This window comes from Myotis davidii, unplaced genomic scaffold (genome assembly GCF_000327345.1).
Source record: "Myotis davidii unplaced genomic scaffold, ASM32734v1 scaffold327, whole genome shotgun sequence".
In the NCBI taxonomy this organism is placed as follows: domain Eukaryota; kingdom Metazoa; phylum Chordata; class Mammalia; order Chiroptera; family Vespertilionidae; genus Myotis; species Myotis davidii.
In genome coordinates this window covers 6,059,165-6,066,945 of record NW_006298628.1, presented here as the reverse complement: position 1 = coordinate 6,066,945, position 7,781 = coordinate 6,059,165, and the positions used below count along the sequence as shown (strand labels likewise).

Here is a 7,781-nt window from a genome sequence, read left to right as displayed (position 1 = left end):
CTGGGCATCTAGATAGATCTTACCCTGTAAGTCAGTGACCAAATAACTCACATTTAAAACAAAATGTTCTGGAGAAAATGACTGGATAGACAGATAATTTGCAGCATGGGTGGAGACCTTCCTATTTCCACAATCTGCTTAGGTTAGAAGAAATCCTCTGCAGCTAAACCAAAGGGCTTCATCCACCCACACCCTCACTCAAAACACCAACTCCAAGAGCCAACCCTCACTGTGCAAGATTAAGTTCATCTTCACTGAGTTCAATGAATTTTCTAATTGGCAAGTTAGGCATGGGCTCAACTTTCCATAGAATATGGTGCACTCTCATTTTTTTCCCAAACTGCTAGTCTTTTGCCTTACAGTTGCTATGCAATACCATCTAACGAGCTCCCTTTAAAACATAAGGAAATGGCCAGGCTGGTGTGGCTCAGTGGTTGAGTGTCAACCTATGAACGAGGAGGTCATGATTCCATTCCCAGAGAGGTTACATGCCTGGGTTGTGGGCTCGATCCCCAGTATGGGACATACAAGAGGCAGCCGATCATTGATGTTTCTAACCCTCTCTCTTTCTCCCTTACTCTCTGAAATCAATAAAAATATATATTCTAAAAAAAATAAAACACAAGGAAATGCTTTGGAGTTAGACAGTCACCTAAGGACTACAAAGAGTAGTGCCTGAATACACTGAAAAGAAAAAAAGGAGACTATTGGCTTTTGGCCCTCTAATTCAACTATAAGACCCAACTGCCCTTTTTTTTTAATTCTCACCTAAGGATACGTGTATTGATGAGAGAGAGAGAAAGAGAGAGAAAGAGAAACATCAATGTAAGAGAGAAACATCGATCAATTGCCTCCCATACAGGCCCCAACTAGGGATCAAATCTGTAACCTAGGTGTGTGCCTGACCAGGAATGGAACCAGTAACATTTTTGTGCCCAAGATGATGCTCAACCAACTGAACCATTTTGGTCAGGATCAAATATAAAGTCTTAACTACAGAAAAGATGACTCCCTTCAATCTCTGTGGAAGTCTGAAATAGTTTATCTGGTTTTTAGTTAATTGTTTCCAAGGTGCCATCTCCATCCCAAAGTGACTGCAGATTTAGCTAAGTAATTTGCTGCTTTTTTGTTTTTATTCAGAAACCTTCAGTTGATCCTGATTAGAGATCAAATATGAGATGTTTCCCATGTCTTCTAGGAGTCTGTGGCTAATGGAAAGAGGAACAAAGGCATGTTATTGTGCAATTAGAATTATCTAAGGAGATTGCTATCGAAGACTGAGGCAGGTTCTAACGTAGTTACAGAAAATTGTTGCTTTTTGAGCTTGTGAAAAGAATATTACCCTTGAGATAGTATTGGTTTTTAAGTAGGATAATCAGTTGGGAAATAGACTTTTAAAACTTTTTTTTAAAGTTTTTAACTTTTTCTTGGGTCTGCTACTTGGTAAAAAATAAGTTTATTCTGAAACTCTCATGCTTCTGTTAACTGAAACACTGAAAATGAAGATAACATATAATTATTCAATTTTACAAAAAGAGAGAGAGGGAGAGAGAGAGAGAGAGAGAGAGAAATAGTCCAAGGGCAGTCACATGAGCGTGCTTTTTGGCAGGCCAACAGAACTGAGATCATAGCTTCTTCTGAAAATAGTCTCCCCGGGAACTTTCCACTGAAGCCAAACAGTTAAAGCAAAATCTATAGATGCGGCCGAGTTCAGGGAGAATGTGACTTGCTTCCTTCTATAAAAGGAGACCACTGGGAATGATGTGTTTCTAGATTATGTGCTTCATGTTTCTCAAAGGTAAGTTCATTGTCTTTTTCTGTTTTGTTTGAAGGTGTGTGTTTTTTCCTATCACAAAATTATGAATAAGTATTTAGGAATTGAAAGCCAACTATCTGTAGAGAAACTATTTTGAAAATGAATGGACTATTTGGATGTGTTTGGACATCTGGTATTTAAAATTGTAAAGATGAAAGCATTGAGTTATAACATACGTTTTTAAAAAAGTTTTGCACCTGTTACGTGGTTTCAAGCCAGAAACTGAATGTAGGAATAAGCTGAAATCTGTTCAGAGATTGCGGAGAACTAGGAATATTGAGAATTCATTTGTAAACCTGAATTGCCTTTGAAGGTCTTTACTTTTATTATACAATAACTTGGGGGTATTGCGATAAACTGTTTCTCTGACTTTGAGTCTGTTTATGAAAAACATTTACAGAAACACAGGGGTGGGTAAAAGCAGGTTGACAGTTGTGAGAACACAAAGCACACCATTTGTTCTTGTGTTATAATTATTTGCTAATCATTGTCTTATTTTCCATATGAACCTGCCTTTCGCACCCTCGCATGTCTATTGTTCCTGCCCCTCACACTTGGGCTCTAAGAATTTTAGAAATGAAAGCTGCCTTCCAGGGTTTTCTGCTCTGTGCACACCACGTATTGGGTGCAAATGTGAAATGTGCAGCTTTTCCTCATCCCAACACTCATATGCTTTGCAGGACACAGAGCTTTCACACGGCTGCCGTGTAAACATTTTGTTCTGAATGCAACAGCCATAGGACAGGGGGAGGATCAGAGTTGGTACCCTTTGAAACTGCCTACTGCTTGTATAAAAAGGTTGTTAGTCTTTGGATAAACTACAGAACATATGTAAGTTCAGGAAAAATACAGTAGGTGATGCTAACTTACAATGGAAAGGCTAAGGGGCTGGAGCCACACTGACATTTTCATGCTACATTGGGCTGTGGCTGATTCCACTGAGAGGAGATCACCCTCTGGGCCAGTTTACCCACCTGCACAGCCCTGCACAGTTGCTTTAAAAGTGGTTATTCTGGCCCTGGACGGTTTTGCTCAGTGATTAGAGCATCGACCTGCAGACCAAAGGGTCACAGGTTCAATTTCTAGTCAAGGGCTCATACCTGGGTTGCAAATTCAATCCTCAGCCCCAGTCGGGGGTGGGTTGGGGTGGGGGAGAGAATGGGAGACAACCAGTCGATGTGTCTCTCTCAGAGGGGGTGAGGATTTTTTTTAAGTGGTTACTCTGAATTCTCTGCACTAGAACCATTTATGGGGATCCTGAGCCCCTCTCACTGGACACCCTCACCTAATGCTTTTTTCCAAGAATCCCTTCCTCCCTCCGCCTGCCTCTCCATGTGCTGGGAGCCGGCCCATCCTTGCTGTTTCAAGGGACCTGGCATATATGGCATACTGTTCTTAATATGTTTGCTCACCTTCTTGGCACTGTGTTTTAACCAAGGTCACCTCTCTGAGAAAGGTTGTTTCCCCAGGTAGAGATTTTCCCCTGAAGTTAGGGAGGGAATAAAACCCCTTCACTAAGTGCCAGGCGGGTAATTAATCTCTTTAACTACGAACAATCATGCTTAAGCTACATAATCTTTACTCCCTGGAATGGAGATAAGAAACACCCTAACCTTTGGAATAGAGATTGATAGGATTGAATCAACTGGTATAAATACAGATGTAACAAGACAACAAGACACAGAACTTAGATGAAGAGCCTAGAGACAGAACTTAGAAGACAGAACCTACACAGAACTTAGAGACAGAAGAACTTCGCTGGAGAGAACATGGCAAAGGATCCTGGACAGAACCTGGCTACAGAACTTGGTTGGAGAACCTAGACAGAACCTGGCTGAAGAACCCGGCTACAGAACCTGGCTGGAGAACCTGGAGAACCTGGCTGGAGAACCTAGCAAGAGAACATGGACACAGAACTTGGCTGGAGATTGTGGCTAGAGATCCTGGCAAGGATGCTGATCAACTGAACGCTGTCTCTGTGTCATTCCTTCTTCGCCGACTCCGTCCACACCTTTGGGGACCCCTGGACCTGCTGGGGCAGGACCCCAGCATCCATGGGCTCTCCAGTCTCTTCGCTCAGTCCTCTCCTCCCTAGTCTTGCCTCTCAGCCTCATGAAGCATCCACGTGTAGGTTCTTCCTCTGACAATGCCCTCAGAGGCTGTCTTGGCTAATAAGCCTGACGTTGGAACCAGCTTCCAGACCCATTTCTCGAGCTTTATATCTAGGAAATAGCACAGCCCTGTCGGCATCTTCCACAAATGGAATGAGAGCTTCAGGCAGGGGCACACTCACCCACCCGTTATCACGATGGAGGAGTCCGTGACAACGGCCTGCTTTCTATCCCTGGCCAATGTTGTGTACACATAGAGGGAGCAGACTGCTTGCTCCAGGTTCAGGACTTAAACGCCAAATTCAGGGTGGAGATGCTGCTCTGTGCTCAAAAGTCCTGACCTAGTCTTCCGAGTCATCTGTCATGCTTCCCAGAAAACTAGGGATCATCCCAGAATCCCCTTACTTCCTAGAGATCAGCTCAGATGCACAGTTTGCTCCTGCAGTGAGCTTTGCGAGCATTCCCGTCCCATTGTGTTCAGGGCAGGCTCAGCAGGTCGTGTTCTGTGATATTGGTTATGAGGCAATGGGAAGATGTGGCACAGTTGTAGGCATTGAGGCACCTCCTTCTGGGAGGTACTCTGGGCCCTTGCTGGGAAAAAAAAACTATGTATAAATTCCCCTACCTAATCTCAGCACCACAACTCCAACACTCTCTCCTCTCTCTCCTGTGCTCAATGTTGCATATGCTAAATCTGTGACTTGCTACTTTTACCTGGAGGAGGGCTGTGGTCTGCTGTGTATTCCTGGTGCAATATCTACAGAAGCATAATGCTGCTCTCTGCAGGCAATTTTGGGCAGAGTCCCTGGAATGTTTTCACAACAAGCTGGCCTCCACACAAGTCAGAGGGTTCTGGCTTTTTCACCCAGCTAACGCCTGCCTGAGCGCAGTCAGGTGGAATTTCTACCTCATCTGGAGCCCAAGCTCAAATGCATGACAGCCTCCCATAGGAACCTATATAGTCTATCAGCAATAAGTACCCAGGAAAAATAAATCTAACTTATATATACTTTAAATTAGAGATTGAGCCAAATTTTATAATAACCAGAATGTTTCAGATTAGATTTCAGCAGAGGTTAAGTACCTAGAAAGTCCTTCTTTTATGAAGAGATAGGTTTTCATGAAAAAGAAGAGATCATTCCCTTGGAAAAGCCAAAATTTAAGAGTAACCATTATGCCCTGGTGGTTTTGCTCAGTGGTTAGAGTGTCAGCCCACAGCCTGAAGGGTCACGGGTTCAATTCTGGTCAAGGACACGTACTTCGGTTGCAGACTGAATTCCCTGAATCCCCAGCCCCAGTCAAGGCAAGTATGGGAGGCAACCAATCCATGTGTCTCTCTCATATCAATGTTTCCCTCTCTCTGTCTCTCCCTCTCCCTTCCACTCTCTCTAAAAATCAATGGAAAAACTATCCTTGGGTGAGGATGAACAACAACAGACAGATTCCAAAATGGCGGCAGAGTAAGTGGATACTGTACTGACACGTTCCCAGGACCAAACTGGAATTACAACTGAAATACAAAATAACCATCCTAAATAAACAGCAACGAAATTAAATAAATAATTCTTTTAAAGTTTCAAAAGATTTTTTTTAAAGAGTAGTTTTTTTAATTATATCTTTAGAATAAGAGGTAAAATGTGGAAGGGAGAAAGAAAACTTGATAAAATATAACAGAAGGTAAGAATGTGGGCAAAACTAGAAGCAAAGGAAAACCAGTTTTAACATGAGTATAAGACACAATGAAACAAAAATCCTCCAAAACAACAACTTATTCGTGAGAAAGATGGGGGCAGAGGGGAGCAGGTCCAATAATAAAATGCTGACTTTGGAACACTCAGGTACTAGGCACTCAGATTCAGAACACTGGAGTTCTCAGGCTGCTCGTTTGTGTGTTTGCAGGATTTTTTTCCCATTAAGACCTTCATATATGCTTTACCTTCTCCCCTTTTCTTTTCTTATGAAACAGGGCAACATGAAGAAGAGAGAGAGAAGTGTGTGTCAGCAAACTGGGGCCTTATTATGCAAGAATTTGCTTAAAAAATGGAGAATGAAAAGGGAGTCCTTAATGGTATGATTCAATATCTGTTTCTCTTCTTTCTTTATGATTGAAAAATGTCCATTCCTTGGGAGGTAACTCTGTTTATTTCCCCTCCATAAAACAAAACAACACCTTTATGCAATAGAAGAAATCTTTCTCAAGATATTTTGATAACAGACTCATCATTTGAGGTCTGAAGGCACTGAAGTTGGTCAGCAGCAGAGAACCCAATCAATTTTTAAAAGTCAATGGTCACACTTTTTAAAAAAATGTATATATTTTTTAATTTCAGAGTGGAAGGGAAAGGGAGAGAAAGATAGAAACATCAATGATGTGAGTGAATCATTGATTGGCTGCCTCCTTCACGCCCCTGACTGAGGATCAAGCTCCCAACCCAGGCATGTGCGCTGACTGGGAATCGAACCTGTGAACTCCTATTTCATGGCCCGATGCTCAACCACTGAGCAGCAACAGCTGGGCAATGGTCACAGTTTTTACCAGTGTTCCCACACATAGATCCTTGGTTTAGGATACTGGTATTCTGAAGATGTAGTAAACAAATCAACCCACAGAAATAGCAACTGGCACTTTTCTCTTTTGAACCTTTCTCTAAAAAAAAAAAAAAATAAAAGGAAACCATTCTCTTCAAAAATAGTGGGTAATTTAGAAATGTGATTAAGGCCAAGAAGAAAATCATTATTAGAACTTGTAACTATACCATATAACAAAAAATCCCGGTTAAACTTTGATATTTAAAAAAAGAAAATCAGATAGTCTTAGCTAAGTAGCACTTTTCACTAAGGAGGGATTTTACTGTACATCTATTGTGAAATTTTTTCTACAATCATGGCTTTAGGGAATAGAGTGATTTCTTATTGGTAGTGTTTAAGTGACTAGTATTGATAACTAACAAGATAGTGTTTCGCAGGTCGCCAACATACTGTTGAGTTTCCAATACTAGAGTCTTGGCATGTAACCAGTACATTACCATTAATTGTGCAATGCCTTGAAACTGTCTCTTACAACATGCGCTTTCAGCAGAAGCAAATACAGGCATACTTCGGAGGTATGCGGGTTCAGTTGCAGGCCTCCGTAGTAAAGTGAGGATCGCAATAAAGCTCTTGGTAATCTTTCTGCTGGTGGAGAGTCTTGCCATCAACTTGCAAAAATGCACCATCTGTGAAGTGCAGTAAAGCAGAGCGCAATAAAACGAGATCTGCCTGCACAGCACGAGTAGGTCACCACAGTGCTATCAACTGATAATTTATAATAGCTTGCCACTTTTGCCTCTCATATTGCATGATTAGTGCATGTATTACATTGGCGTTGTGGATCAAAACACTTAAACTCCTAGTAAGCCCTAGCTCAGTGGTTCTCAACCTTCCTAATGCCGCGACCCTTTAGTACAGTTCCTCATGTTGTGGTGACCCCCAACCATAAAGTTATTTTCGTTGCTACTTCATAACTATAATTTTGCTACTGTTATGAATTGTAATGTAAATATCTGATATGCAGGATGTATTTTCATTGTTACAAATTGAACATAATTAAAGCATAGTGATTAATCACAAAAACAATATGTGATTATATATGTGTTTTCTGATGGTCTTCGGCGACCCCTGTAAAAGGGTCGTTCAACCCCCCAAGGGGTCGCGACCCACAGGTTGAGAACCGCTGCTCTAGCTGGTTTGGCTCAGTGGGTAGAGTGCTCGCCTGCAGACAAAAGGGTTCTGGGTTTGGTTCTGGTCAAGGGCACAGTCCTTGGTTACAGGCTCCTCCCTAGCCTGGGCCTGGTTAGGGCTTGGGCAGGAGACAC

At 42.0% G+C, this 7,781-nt stretch overlaps 1 long non-coding RNA gene across 1 annotated transcript; it reads left to right on the top strand.

The window, feature by feature from the left end:
- The first annotated feature begins 1,489 nt into the window (after positions 1-1,489).
- On the top strand, positions 1,490-6,083 carry LOC107184763. The gene is made up of 3 exons (XR_001515675.1): positions 1,490-1,798; positions 2,497-2,574; positions 5,894-6,083. It is a non-coding gene; the product is annotated as an uncharacterized LOC107184763 (long non-coding RNA).
- Positions 6,084-7,781: the final 1,698 nt, after the last annotated feature.